Genomic DNA, 13,810 nt, shown 5'->3' with positions numbered 1-13,810 from the left:
GGAGGAAGAAGCAGCGTGGATTAGAGCAGGTTGTGAGAAAAGAGGGGTTGGTATTTGGGTGTCAGCGGATGAAAGGGCAGTGTTACCCAACTGTTTGTTGAGTCCTATGGCGAGGCATATTCATGGAGCAGTTCACCTTGAAAGAGATGCCATGGTGAGGGTGTTTTGAGAGACGTGGTTCAATCCGTGGTTTCATGTGTACGCTGAGGCAGTGTGTCATAGGTGTGTTACGTGTCAGAAAATTAATGCAGGAAAAAAACTGTGGTTGCTGTGAGTCCCTTTGGGAGATCAGTAGGTCCTTTTAACAGGATACAGTTGGACTTTGAGATGCCCAGGTGCAATGGTTTGAGGTATGTTTTGGTGGTGATGTGTCTTTTCATGTTGGGTTGAGGCGTATCCAACTAGAAGGTGTGACAGTCTCACAGTGGCAAACCTATTTCTTAGAGAGGTCATTCCACGGTTCGGATTTCCAACCTCATTGGAATCGGAAAGAGGAACTCACTTTCATAGCGAGATCATGAAGCTGTTGTGTGCCGCCTTACAAGTTGATCAGAGATTGCATTGTAGCTACATGCCGGAGACATCTAGCCTGGTGGAGCAAATAAATGGGACTGTCAAGATGGGAGTGGCAAAGGTTTGCTCGTTGACGTCTTAGAATTGGCCAGGATGCGTTGCCATCGGTGCTGATGAGCTTGCGGAGCACTCCCGATAGGAGAAAGGACTTTCGCACCATGAAATATTAATGGGGAGGGCGATGCGCTTACCGCAGTGCCATCTACAGCATTGATAAGCATCACCGATGATTTGGTTCTAGATTATTGCAAGGGACTGGCTGATGTGGTTAATTCTGTGTCTCCAATGAATAGCTTCAACCTGCACACCTTATTTATACATTTCTACTGAGGTGCTCTATTATTGCTATAAGCCAGTGTGGGAAAAACGCGCATCCTCGGTTGCCACCAAATTAGTATGGAATGTGTTATTTGGCTGTGGAATTCCTTAAGGTATCCCAGGCGGAAGACTTGAGGCCACTGGAACTGAAAGGACCGCGTAGAACGAAACATGGTATGAGTACAGGAGAAATTGTTGGTGATGTTTCAGGCAATGATACAGAGTTTGGGGGTGGTTCTGAATGATATGAAGATTAGAAGGTTGTCAACTTTGGTGGATACGCTGTCAGTGAATTCGGCTCAAGCCTTGCTGCTTGTGGATGGAGAGATTGTCTCTATAAGGGCCATGGTGCTTCAGAACCGCCTTGCATTAGACGTATTATTTGCATAAGAGGGCGGAGTCTGTAGATTACTAAGAGTCCAACAGTGCTGCACCTATTTTCCTGACAATAGCAAAGATCTGAAGAAATATATAAGTAACATCACTGAGATACACCAGTACATACATGATTTGGCTCCCAAAGGAATTTGGGATCAAATTGGCCAAGGAAAGGTTGGGAGTCTAGGACAGGGAATTGTTGGTTACATCTTGAGGCCTATCATAATAATCGTAGTCTGCATCATCGTGTTGTTTGGTGCTTTCAAGTGGCACAAGGCAAGGCAGGCTGAGAGTTCTCTTAGGAGACGGGAAAGGCAGGTGGAAAGACTGCAGGACAGTCACTATCAGAACCTTCGGAATCTGGAGAAGTTTAGGCCGGGAAGGCAGGCTACAACTTCTGTTTAGTTGGTCTTTTCTGCAAGGAGAAAATGGAAAGGGACAAAGTGCTTTGTTGATGACACTAGTCAGAGGGGGGGGGGGCTGATAGAACCCTCGGCGCTCTTAGAAATTTGGACCGGTGCAGTATACTCATGGACAACCTGCGCTCATATATATCTTATTGTTTTGCTGTAATCCGTGTTATTAGAATTAAGTTTGTATCATTATATCAAGACATTAAAATGAAATCTGTAATGCTGTGTACAAGAATGATTAGGATCTGAAAGAGACACGTTAGTGATAGATTCCTTACCTTAGAATAATCCCCAGGCGTCAGACTGGATCCGGAAAGTTTTGCTAGCAGTACCCCTGCGCATCAGGTGGCGTTGTGCGGATCCGCGTCAGTCGCTGGCGTCATAAGCGCTGAGATGAAGTCAAGCGCAGATCCGGTTAGAGCAGGTACCTTAGTCACTTTTTGACTACACTTTTGAGACTTTTGTCTCCCCTTTTCTCCTTGGTGCACGTAGGGATGCCTGGATTTAAGTATTGTGGGGCCTGCCGTCGCAATATGTCGGTGGCGGACCCCCCACGATGTTTTCCTCTACTGCCTGGAGACCGACCACGGCTCCCGGTCCTGTCGGGCCATGGCCCCGAAGGCCTTGCGTGAGCAGCGCCGGAAGCTGCTGGAGGTCCAGGAACTCGTCCCAACGCCGTTCCAGGTCCAGGGACCGTTCCCGGGAACCCTCGCAGGGCCGCAGTTGTCGCTCCTCGGGCTGCAAGTCTTCGCCCTCGGATTCCGGTAAGCGGCGACACAAAAAGAAGTCGAAGAAGCGTATTTGCTCTCCGACATCCCCCCGTCGGTCCTCGGATTCTGCCCCTGCGGCTCCTTTAGAGCCTGGGAGTCCCGCAGCCTACCCGCCTTACCCGGGTCCATCGGCGACTCCACAACAGGTGCAAAAATTTCTTGCCACCATGGAGCGCCTTTTTAGGCCTCGGGCTCCCGCTGACGCGCCTTCAGGCCCCGCGGTACTGTGTCCACATCCTGTTGGGCCGCCGGCGCATCCAGCCTCTGCGCCACAGGATCCTGCGCCGTTGGCTCCGGCCACGGCGCCGTGAGGTCCAGCGCTTCCGGCCCCAGCGCCACCCTCTGCTCCGCCTCCGGCGCCGCAGTGGGTGCCGTTTGTCACACCCTTGCCCCGGTTCAAGGACCATTTTGTTCCTACCTGGGATCCGCATTGGGACGCGGCCCCGGCCGTATGTTCCTTCCCCAGCTCTGCCACTGCAGCCTGCTCCCCCTGCAACAGAGGTGGAGGATGACTTGGAGGGGTCCGAGGACCCTCTTGCCCATCAGCGTGACTCCGAGCTGGACTGGGTGGACGACATGGAGGACGCCGGCGACCTCGATGTCTCTTCTGACCCTGGGTTTGCCTCTCCCCCGCCTACTATGGAGGAGGGCGCATCCTACGCGATGGTGCTCCGTAGGGCCGCTGAGGTCCTCAACTTCGATCTTCCTACGGTGGCTCTCAAGACTAATCTCCTCACTGAGGTGCTCCAGACGGCGTCCACTTTGTCAGAGCCCCTGCTTCCCTTTAACGACGCCCTCACTGACGTCTTGTGGGGCACTTGGTCGAGGCCAGCCACTGGGGCCCCTGTGGATAAGAATGTCGCCAGGTGTCACGTGACCCCGCGTTTCTGACCACTCATCCTACGCCTGAGAGCCTGGTTCTCCAGGCCTCGACGTTGCAGAGAGCCTTTCCCACGGCTCCGCCGGATAAGGACTCAAAGAAGCTGGAACAGTTCGGAAAGCAGTTGTTCTCTTCGGCCAGCTTGGGGCTGCGGTCGGTGAACACCGCCTGCTTATTAGGCCGCTATTCCCACGCGGTGTGGGATACAGTTGCTCAGGTGTTGCCTCAGTGTCCTGAGGAGGTCCATGCTGTGCTTTCCCAAGCATTTGCTGAGGGTAAAGATGCAGCTAAGTTCGCCATTCGGTGTGGTTTGGACACTGCTGACTCACTGGGCAGGGCGTTTTCTACAACTGTGGCGCTGCGTCGCCACGCCTGGTTGCGATCTACTGGGTTCTCAACCGATGTCCAGAGCTCGCTCATGGACATGCCCTTTGATGTCACTCTCCTGTTTGGCTATAAGGCCGACAGTGCACTGGAGCGTTTTAAGGACCCGCGAGCCACAGCCAAGTCCTTGTGTCTTTCTGCAAAGAGCCCGGCCACTCCTGGTTTTTGTTCCTTTCGTGGCCACGACAAAGGCACCCAGGCACGTTCTTTCAGTAAGCCTGTGTAGAACTAGCCTCAGCGCGGACGTGGCTTCCGCAGGGGCGGGTCTGGGAATCAGCGTGGGGGTCAGTCCACCGCCGCTGCTTCTACCTCCAAACCTTCCTAATCCGAGCTTTGTGGAGCACCCCACGCCGGTGGGTGGCAGGATCCGCCACCACCTCCCCCACTGGCGCGATATCACATCGTACAAGTGGGTGTTGCAGATCATCCACAGGGGTTATTCCCTTTCCTTTCAGTCCCCCTTCTCCAGCCATGCCACCTCTGTGCCACCGCCTGTCGGGGGATCACTTGGTACTTTTCCAGCAGGAAGTCACGACTCTCTTGTCCAAGTGGGCCATCGAGTGCGTTCCTGGGCCGGAAGTAGGGAGTGGTTGTTATTCCCACTACTTTCTGGTCCCCAAGAAGGACAAGGGGGCCTGTGCCCCATCTTGGACCTCTATAACGTCATGCGCTTCCTCCGGAAGGAGAAATTCAACATGCTGACTCTGGCTCAGGTCCTGGCTGCCTTCGACCCTGGAGACTGGATGGTAGCGTTGGACTTGCAGGACGCATATTTTCACATCCCCCGTCCTGCCGCCATTACCTGCGGTTCACGGTAGGCCAGGAGCATTTTCAGTTTGCCATGCTCCCCTTCGGCTTTACCAGTGCCCCTCTGGTGTTCACGAAGGTGATGGCGGTGGTCGCAGCTCACCTGCGCAGGTCGGGGGTGTCAGTCTTCCCTTACCTCGACGACTGGTTGTTGAAGGCGAACTTGCCCCAGGCAGTTGTCAACCACCTTCAGACTACGGCCGACCTCCTGCATTTGCTGGGGTTCTCCATCAACTTGCCGAAGTCATACCTGAGTCCCTTGTGAGAAGTGGGCCTGATATATGATGTCACTAGTTCTAGTGTACACCTTGTATCAGTCCAAACAACCCTTGTGGTGATTGGTTGTAAAGTCAACCTTATAGACCAGCTATCCTAGTGGTAGCATGGACAAGAGCAGTCTTAGGCTAAACTCTGTATGGCATGTGAAGCCAGCTGTTATACCATTTGCAACCCCTTGAATATCAAATGAAAGGACACCACAACAGATATATTATAAAAATAGAATGTATTTATTCTAGTCAAAATACCCTCAGCACTCTTTATGGGATTCGAGGTAAGTACAACACAGTCTTATTTAAGCATACATAAGTCACACAGGTAAGTAATACAGTTAGGCCCTAGGGGCCACGCAAACCATATACTAAGTAAGTGGTATAAGAACCACTGTCACGAACACAGGTTAGGCCTAGGCCTAGGGAATCACTGGGGCTACACTATCCTATCAGTTGCTAGGCAATGGGAGGCCCACGGGATTCAGGTGCAGAGTGGAAACACTCACGCGTAATGCGTTAAAGTCGATAGAAATAGAAGTATTTAGAAATTAAGAGTTTTAGGACACTTCGGAAGGAACTAGGAGTTAGAGACTTGGAAACTAGACACTAGGATAGTCAATACCCTTGTGAGCACCGGAGTACTCAAGTTACCTAGCCCACGAGCTGCGGGTGCATAGGTGTGAACTTGCGTCGGGTTTCGTCGTCGACTCCTATGGATGCCTGAAGAAAAGATGATGACAGGCAGTCAGTGAAGAGTGTCCGGTGGATTCCAAGGGGGGAATCAAGAAGGAGGATACCTGCAAGCATAGGGGACAGAGTCTAGGTCACCAGCCAGGAGCCGGGAAGGAACCAGGCGATGTCGTGACGATGCAGGTGAAGCTTGTCGCAGCAGCTACGGGTACCAGGAGGTGTCGAGGACGACCAGAACCAGGAGGCGAGCTGTCCCACGAGGGCTCTTGCTGTCGGCGGCGTCGATGTCGAGTTGGGACACAACAAGCCTTGGCAAGCGCAACCCACGCAGAATGAAGGATTCGCTTCTGTTGCAGACCAGGAAGGCCTGAGGTGCTTCTCTTTCACAGGGAAGCAAGGGCCAGTCTGGAGGAGCCAACCCAGCAGTGGAAAGTCAAAGGTTCGTCGTCGCAGAGGTCACTAACCAACGGGCAAGCAACCGGACAGACGCGTCGAGCAGGAAAATGCAGAAGGGCCCCGCGCAGAACTCGTGGAGTGTGGAGGGCTGATCTTCGGCGCAGATGGTGCTCGGGGTTGGGGTTTCTCAATCCCCAGAGCACAACTTCGAGGATGCCTCAGAAGCTGTCCTGGAAGCAAGTAGCCAATTTTCCCAGGTAGCCGGTCCCACGTCTCTCGTCGCCTCCACGGATCTCAGCTTTGCTGTGGATGTGGATCAGGGTCAGAGAAGTCTGGAAGTCAAGGCGCTGGTCGGGCTCTGCAGTCGGTTCCTCGTAGAAAGTTGAGCAAAGCAAACGGCAGGTCGCTTGATGGTGCCTGTTGGAACAGGGTGACCACTCCTTGGCCACAAGGGAGATTCTTCAGTCTTCTTCCGTAGTCGAATGTCAAAGGTCCAGAGTTTCTGTTCAAGTTTCAGTTATCAGGATACTCCAAAGTCCTAGGGACTCAGCTCCCACTCTTATACTAATCTGGGGGGCTGGGTTACCTGCTAGGTCCCTCCTATGGGTGGGACCAGGGAGGGAGTGGTTACACCCCCTTCCCTTTGTCCAGTTTCGTGCCAGGACTGGGGCTGGAGTGCCCCAGCACCGGTTTGAACCGAACTATGCATGGTACACCTTGTGTGCCCAAGGCAGTGTCTCGTTTCATTCATCACTCCCTGCCCCAATACACTAAGGCCTGTCTAGGGTGGTGCTAGCACCTCCCAAGGCAGGAAACCTATTGTCCAAGCCTCCCTCGCTGGAAGGACTCCCAGCAGCAGGAGGTCAGACTTGTGTCTGTGGCAGCAGCATCCATTTTGTGATGCTGGAGCTCTGGTTAACTTTAACCGGGTAGTAGGTCTTCAACATGTCTTCTCCCTCTAGAAGGGAGGAATACTATCCTCATCGCCAGAAATGGTGTGGGGGTAGTATTCCAAAGTGTTAGATACCTTACACGACATGTTTTGATAAAGCCAAACCATAGTTACCATAACTGCGAGGATTATGAGGCACTTTGAGAGTATATGGTAGGCGATATCATAGAACAGCTATAAGGACATGGTTCCGAAAGCTGCAGACAGGCTCAGCTCATGCTAGAGCACCATCTCACATGTTACCAAGCACTCTGCCTTCAGGATTGTTAAGGCCTGCCATAGGAGTGACTGATAGGTTACCCATGTGTCTATATATATAAAGTAGGTAAAGGAATACTACACCTAAGCAAGGGGTGATTACACGACCTTGCCCCAGCTGAGTGTTCAGCCAATTGTGTCATAATGGAAGGCCAGCCAGGGGTGGCATAATACATGCTGCAGCCCCTGGTAGGTCTAGGGTACACCTATGCCCTGGGTACCTAAGGTACACTGTACAGGGCCCTACAAGGTGATCCTTACCAATTGGGTTATGTACCTAAAGTACATAGTGTGAATTTAGAGAGAGAACAGCTGGGATGTGGGTCTGATTAGCAGGCCCACAGCCACATCTAAGTCGAAAACCAGTGAAGCAAAAGCAAAAAGTGGGGGTGAACATAGAAAGCAGACCCTACTCTCCTACATCCCTCTCAGAAGCGTCCTTTCATCGGAGCCATTATGGATTCGACGCTGTTTCGGGTTTATCCTCCTGAGCAGCGAGTCCGGGATATTCAGGCTATGATTCCGATCTTTTGGCCTCTCTCCTGGGTTTCTGTCAGGATGACCCTCCGGCTTCTGGGCCTGATGGCCTCCTGCATCCTGCTGGTGACACATGCCAGATGGCATATGCGGGCTCTGCAGTGGGACCTGAAGTTCCAGTGGGCGCAGCATCAGAGCAACCTGTCCGATCATGTCAAGATCTCGGAGGGCACTGCACGACACTTGCAGTGGTGGCTCACGAATCGCGATTGGGTCAATGGCAGATCCCTCTCCCTTCCCCAACCGGAGCACACAGTGGTGACGGATGCGTCCCTCCTGGGATAGGGAGGCCACTTGGGAGAGGCGGAGATCAGAGGACTCTGGTCTCTGGCAGTCCCGGCTCCATATCAACCTTTTGGAACTTCGGGCGATTCAGCTTGCACTGAAGGCATTCCTTCTCTCTGTCCGGGGAAGTGTGGTGCAGGTGTTCACGGACAACACCACCGCCATGTGGTATTGCAACAAACAGGGCGGGGCGGGGTCCTGGACCCTATGTCAGGAGACTCTGCGCCTCTGGCCATGGCTGGAACATTAAGGCATTACCTTGGTGGTTCAACACCTGGCGGGTTCTCTGAACGCCAGGGCGGATGAACTCAGCCGCCGGTGCTTGATGGATCACGAATGGCGTCTGAACTCGGACGTGGTGCAAGGTCTCTTTCAGCAGTGGGGAGAGCCTTGGTTAGATCTGTTCGCCACCGAAGAGAATGCGCAATGTCATCAGTTCTGCGCGTTGGAATTTCCAAAGCGGCACTCGCTAGGTGACGCTTTTCGTTGCGGGTGGAGTTGCGGTCTAGTGTACGCCTTTCCGCTTACACCACTTCTGCCCAGAGTGATGAAGAAGATTTGGTGCGACCGGGCCCAAGTCATCCTTGTGGCTCCGGATTGGGCACGAAGGTACTGGTATGCCGAGCTACTCAGCATGGCGATCGATCCCCCGATCCGACTGCCTCTTCGGGAAGCTCTTCTGTCGCAGCACCAGGGGACGGTCCTCCACCCGAACCTGTCCAGCCTCCACCTCCATGCGTGGAGATTGAGCTGCGACAGTTGACAGCTTTCGATCTTCCTCTCGAAGTCTGTGATGTCATTCTGGCAGCCAGGCGTCCCTCCACTAAGACGGTATATGCCTGCCGGTGGAACAGGTTTGTGGCATGGTGCACAGCAAAGTCTGTGGATCCCTTTTCTGCCCCTCTTTCTGAGGTCCTTCTGTTCCTGCTCTCCTTGGCGCAGCAGGGCTCTGCTCTGAGCACTCTCAAAGGTTATCTTTCGTCCATCTCCGCATTTCTCAGGCTTCCAGATCAGCCTTCTCTCTTTAAGTCCCCGGTTGTTAACCTTTTCCTGAAAGGCATTACACATACGTTTCCTCCCGTGCCATTCATAATGCCTCAGTTGGACTTAAATCTTGTCTTGACCTATCTGATATACGCTCCTTTTAAGCCACTTCATAACTTTCATTTACTTCTTCTCACTCTCAAGACGGCTTTCCTGGTAGCTATCACCTCTGCCAGAAGAGTGAGTGAGCTCCAAGCTCTTTCTTCCAAACCTCCTTTCTGTTCTTTCGGACAAGGTGGTGTTAAGGACCCGTCCTCCCTTTTTGCCAAAGGTTTTTACGCCCTTCCACATCGGGCAGACCATCACTTTCCCCACCTTCTTTCCGCCTCCGCATCCTTCAAGGGTGGAGGAAAGGCTTCACCGTCTGGACCCAAAACGTGCGCTTGCGTTCTATCTGAAGCGTACACAGCAGTTCCGGGTGGATGACCAGCTCTTTGTTGGGCTACGTGGGCGTCAAAAAAGGTTGTGCCGTGCACAAACGAACCATCTCGCGGTGGGTCATTCTGTGCATCGAAGCATGTTACTCCTTGACTAAGGAGGAGGCTCCTGTGGGACTGCGTGCCCATTCTACCAGGGCAACTGCAGATACTACTGCCTTGGGACGCGGCAATCCCTTGCAGGACATTTGTCAGGCAGCTACGTGGGCCTCGCTGCACACGTTTACCAAGCATTACTGCCTTGACAGTCAAGTCCGGAAAGACAGCTTCTTTTGCCGTTCTGTTCTCTATGACTTTCTGGTGTAATCTGTTCACAGACCCACCACCGGGGTTGGTATTGCTGGGGTATCTATTCTAAGGTAAGGAATCTATCACTAACGTGTCTCTTTCAGATGCACAAGTTACTACTTGTGTAACGATATATCTGTAAGAGACATTAGTTAGTGATAGATTCCTTACCGCCCCACCCATCCTCCCCGTTCTGCGAACGGATTTCTTGTTTAAGGTCATCCCTTTCAGGGCCCTAGTTTCTTGGCTCCAGTGGTCAGTTTCTTGCACGGCTCTGCGTTCCTTGCGCGGAATGTAGTGTACAGAACTGACGTCAGCGCGCATGGGTAGCGCCTAAGTAGTCTCCGTGACGTCATCTCGGCGCTTACGACTCCAGCGACGGACGCGGAGCCGCACGACGCCGCCTACTGACATGCAGGGGTATTGCTTGCAAAACTTTCCAGATCCAGTCTGACGCCTGGGGATTATTCTAAGGTAAGGAATCTATCACTAAGTAATGTCTCTTACATATATATCGTTACACAAGTAGTAACTTGTGCATTTTTAACGTGTTTAGAGAACCATGTAATCAGGCATGCACATTATGAATATTATGCAATTTAAATGTATCCACTTTTATATAAATGAGTCGTATAGTGACTTGTGTAGCAGGTGTGCATTAATGAACATTATTAGGTTAGCCAATCTTGTAGGCCTAACATTCATTTCTCTTAAGTTTTGTTTCTCCTAGTTAGCTCTCAAGTTATAAGTTAATTAGAATTTGTGTGTGTAGAAAGTTTCTTTTCGCCCCCTACTGCAGTTGCAGGAATTCGACCTTGTTATTTTAGATTTAAGAAGATATGTGGGAGGAGAGGAATGTCTTTGAAGAGCCTGAACAGAGAGGAATTAGGACGCCTTTCGTGCTTGGTGAAACCTGGGAACCAAGGTCGCTGGACGATACCCAGGGAAATGTATAATCTGTGAATTTTGCTTTCTCTCCTCCATACTTTTTAGCAGGCAATAAAGACCATCGGCCAGAGGTTCCTAAATAAATTTAGAATGTGGAATCCGGCCCCATCACAATCACAGTACAACACAATACTGACTTCTTAAATGAGCACACTCCTGGTTTCAGCTTTCCAGCACCGCTGCCTAGCTGGCTTAATTTCCTTTAATTTCTTACATGTTTTTAAAGTAGCTTAGGGCACTAAGGTTAAAGTAATGGTCAATGTCGTTTAAATATTATTTGTTTCATTTGGATATTATGTTTATAAGAAAAGGCATCAGAAATGTGGTATGCTATAGGAAATTGGTATACATTTAGAACTAATATATTTATACCATGTATTGTATATATGCTAAATGTATTCCTTGATGCCGAAATGTAGGATTACAAGTAAATAACTGTACCTTCTAAGGCTAAAGAAACTTCATCTATTGCTACCAGTGTACAGCTGACGTCAGATGCATATTTTATAGTCAGTTGCCATTTTTTTTCCGATGCATATGAAGAAGAAAATTGAAAGACAAGTTGACAATACTAGGGAGGTATAAGGTATTTTGTGCCACCTTAGTTATCATTTTTAAGAATTTTCAAATGCATTTACTGTTAAAAATAAATATGAGAGCAGGGTGGCAAATGGCTTTTTTTTTTCCTTCACAGCTGCTGTCAACGAGCAGATGCAAAGTTTGGAAACATCTCCTTAGCAGAGAAGCTTTGGTTCACTTTTCTTTCCTCCTGCGCTGCTGGACTTGTGCCAGGTAGAATTCACCTGTGGAGACCTACGCATCGCTGGTCTTATGTTCCACCTTTAAACGCAGACTGTTGGATGCTTTGAAATGAGATTCAGTTCGAGACAGGAGGGACACGGACAGTTCCCTTCCTTAAGATCCTTTATTTTTTGCTAGTTGTGGAGATGGCTCATGCCAGAAATCCAAATCCATCTCTTTCCCAGTGCTATCATGAGCTGGACGGTTAAGTTTGCAGGGCTCAACCTTAGACCCATCCCTTCTTGAATTGCATACAATGCACTTAAATATGATATGCAATTATGGTTTTCTTCACTCCTTGTTTTCCTGTTTGCAGATTTTTTGAGTTGAGTTTCCGGAGGCTAGTCTCGAATATAGGAAACGTTAATTGTATGTTTTGCAGCTTCTTTGCGTCCCTAGTTGTTCATGCAGTGTTCACATGCAACTCAGATGTCCCACATTCATTAACTTGTGTGCAGCTTTTTCTCAACACGTTCGTAAGCTAGGCAGGGTCATTGAAAGAGGAACTGCAGCTGTCTTTTTACCCTGGAATCCCCTTTGTCGTCCTTATTGTCCTCCTTTTTTCAGGCACTTAGAAGGACAAAAGTGAAATCTGCTGATGCTTCTAGCTGAGATTGTTGCAGAATATTAGTCCCTTATGAAAGGGTTGTGACGAAAAATACCGTTTCTTCTCAATCCTCAAAGAAAGGACCCAGGAAGATACAGCCCAGTGGAGAGAGCATCAAAGAAAACACTAGCTGGGTGGAATACTATGTAACATAATAGTATATAGTGACAGCTAGTTGTGAGGCGGCACCCTAACACTTTCCATTCAGCTACTAAATGAGCTGTGATGCGTTCCAAGCATGCTAAGGTCCCTGCGCTCCCTTTTCTTGGTGCTTAAACTGGGTTGACACGGTACTTCCTCAGTATGTGACCTTGGTTTCTCTTCTGAAAGGCTTAATGGTAATAATCCACTGCCCCACACTTGCTGGGCCTAAGATGGAGGTGAGGCCCCATTCCCGGTTTCTTGGAGCTTGCTCTGCTGTGGGTTTTCTCGCTCTTCTACCAGTGAATTCCACAAGGATATTGAGTGCTTCTTGGGCCATACCTGGTGGTGCTTAATTGCTCCTGAGACTTAAAAGTATGCTTGGCTCTGTTTTCTGTGGCTTTTTTTGGCCTGAGACTCAACTTTTTGCTTCCAGGGTCTCTCTTGCATGAGGAGTAGGACTTGCAAGCTTGGTTTGTGAATACATTTCAAACTAATGTTAGGTTTGTATTGTAGGACCAGGTAAATCTCAATACTGAGTTCATGATTTTTTGTACAGGTTTATTTAATTTAACATCACTGTTTTGTACCCTGGTTGACTTATATATTCACTGCATTACTTAATGCTTATGCTGCCTATATTGTGTTTTTAGTTTGATTTAACACTTCCCTCATACTAAGAACAAATTGTCAACCTCCCTTTGGGTAGCTGCAGTTTGATGCTTAGTTTTACCAGGTTGAGACAACTTCCACAGCCCAATTGGGAAATCTTGCGTTTATTTAGTACTTATGGTTAAGTTACTAAGGTGCACGTCCGAAAAGAGAGAGTTGTGATCTGTAACCTACAGAATATGGTGTTTGAAAGCAAACAAGGAGTCTGTACCCTAATCAGTAACATGAGGATGCAGGTATTAATGTTATTTACAGATGAAGAATCCTAGAGCTCGTTTAAGCCACCTTTCGTTTTTTTCTCTGCTTCTCACCATTGCTGCATACTTCCCTGTGTCCTTGTACCTCGCATTTCTAACTGTGCCTTAGTTGTGTCATGCTTGAGATATGCTCATCACCACACTGTGTCTTTGTAAACATGGTGCTCAATGTTGTTTCAAGATGTGCGCATGTATCTAAACTATGATTTCATTTTAGGTATTAAAAAAATGGTCACTTGTTCTCCACCCCAGATTCGATGTTTCAAAGAATGGTATTTTTTCAGTTGCTAATGAATATGCATTGACATCATATGTATGTGAACTGCTATAAGAAAGTGATAAAGGTCACTTGAGTAAAGTAGTAATGGTTATTATGATGAATAAAAATGGATCTCTGAAATGTTGGATAGTATTTTTTGAGAGATGATGACCAGATGGAGTCCAGAATAGTGTGTGTATATTTGAAAGGTGACAACCTGGCTGTGTTAAAACCTTTTTGTGAAATCATAACATAATGTTCGAGGCATGTGTGCTGTAGATTGCATAAGTCTGCCATCTAATGTTGGGCTTGGATGATTACAAGTTGTTTTTGTTCAAAGAAGTTTCTTCGAGTCATTAGGTTGTGTGACTCCTTCTGTAGGTGATATTGTGAATGGGCTTCAACTCCATTGTTAGATTGTTTTTTTTTTCTTCCGCAAGCCG

General features: G+C 49.3%; 1 protein-coding gene across 8 annotated transcripts in view; it reads left to right on the top strand.

Annotated features, from left to right (window-relative positions):
* Positions 1–13,508, top strand: part of RBM44 (RNA binding motif protein 44) — a 2,201,010-nt gene extending 2,187,502 nt beyond the window's left edge. For all 8 annotated transcript variants that reach the window (XM_085645048.1, XM_085645052.1, XM_085645050.1 and 5 more), the window contains one exon: positions 11,325–13,508. The gene's annotated coding sequence lies outside the window, so the exon portion shown is untranslated. The remainder of the gene's footprint in view (positions 1–11,324) is intronic.
* The last annotated feature ends 302 nt before the right edge of the window (positions 13,509–13,810 follow it).

This window comes from Triturus cristatus, chromosome 3_1 (assembly GCF_964204655.1).
Source record: "Triturus cristatus chromosome 3_1, aTriCri1.1, whole genome shotgun sequence".
In the NCBI taxonomy this organism is placed as follows: Eukaryota; Metazoa; Chordata; class Amphibia; order Caudata; family Salamandridae; genus Triturus; species Triturus cristatus.
This window is presented reverse-complemented; position numbering and strand designations above follow the sequence as displayed.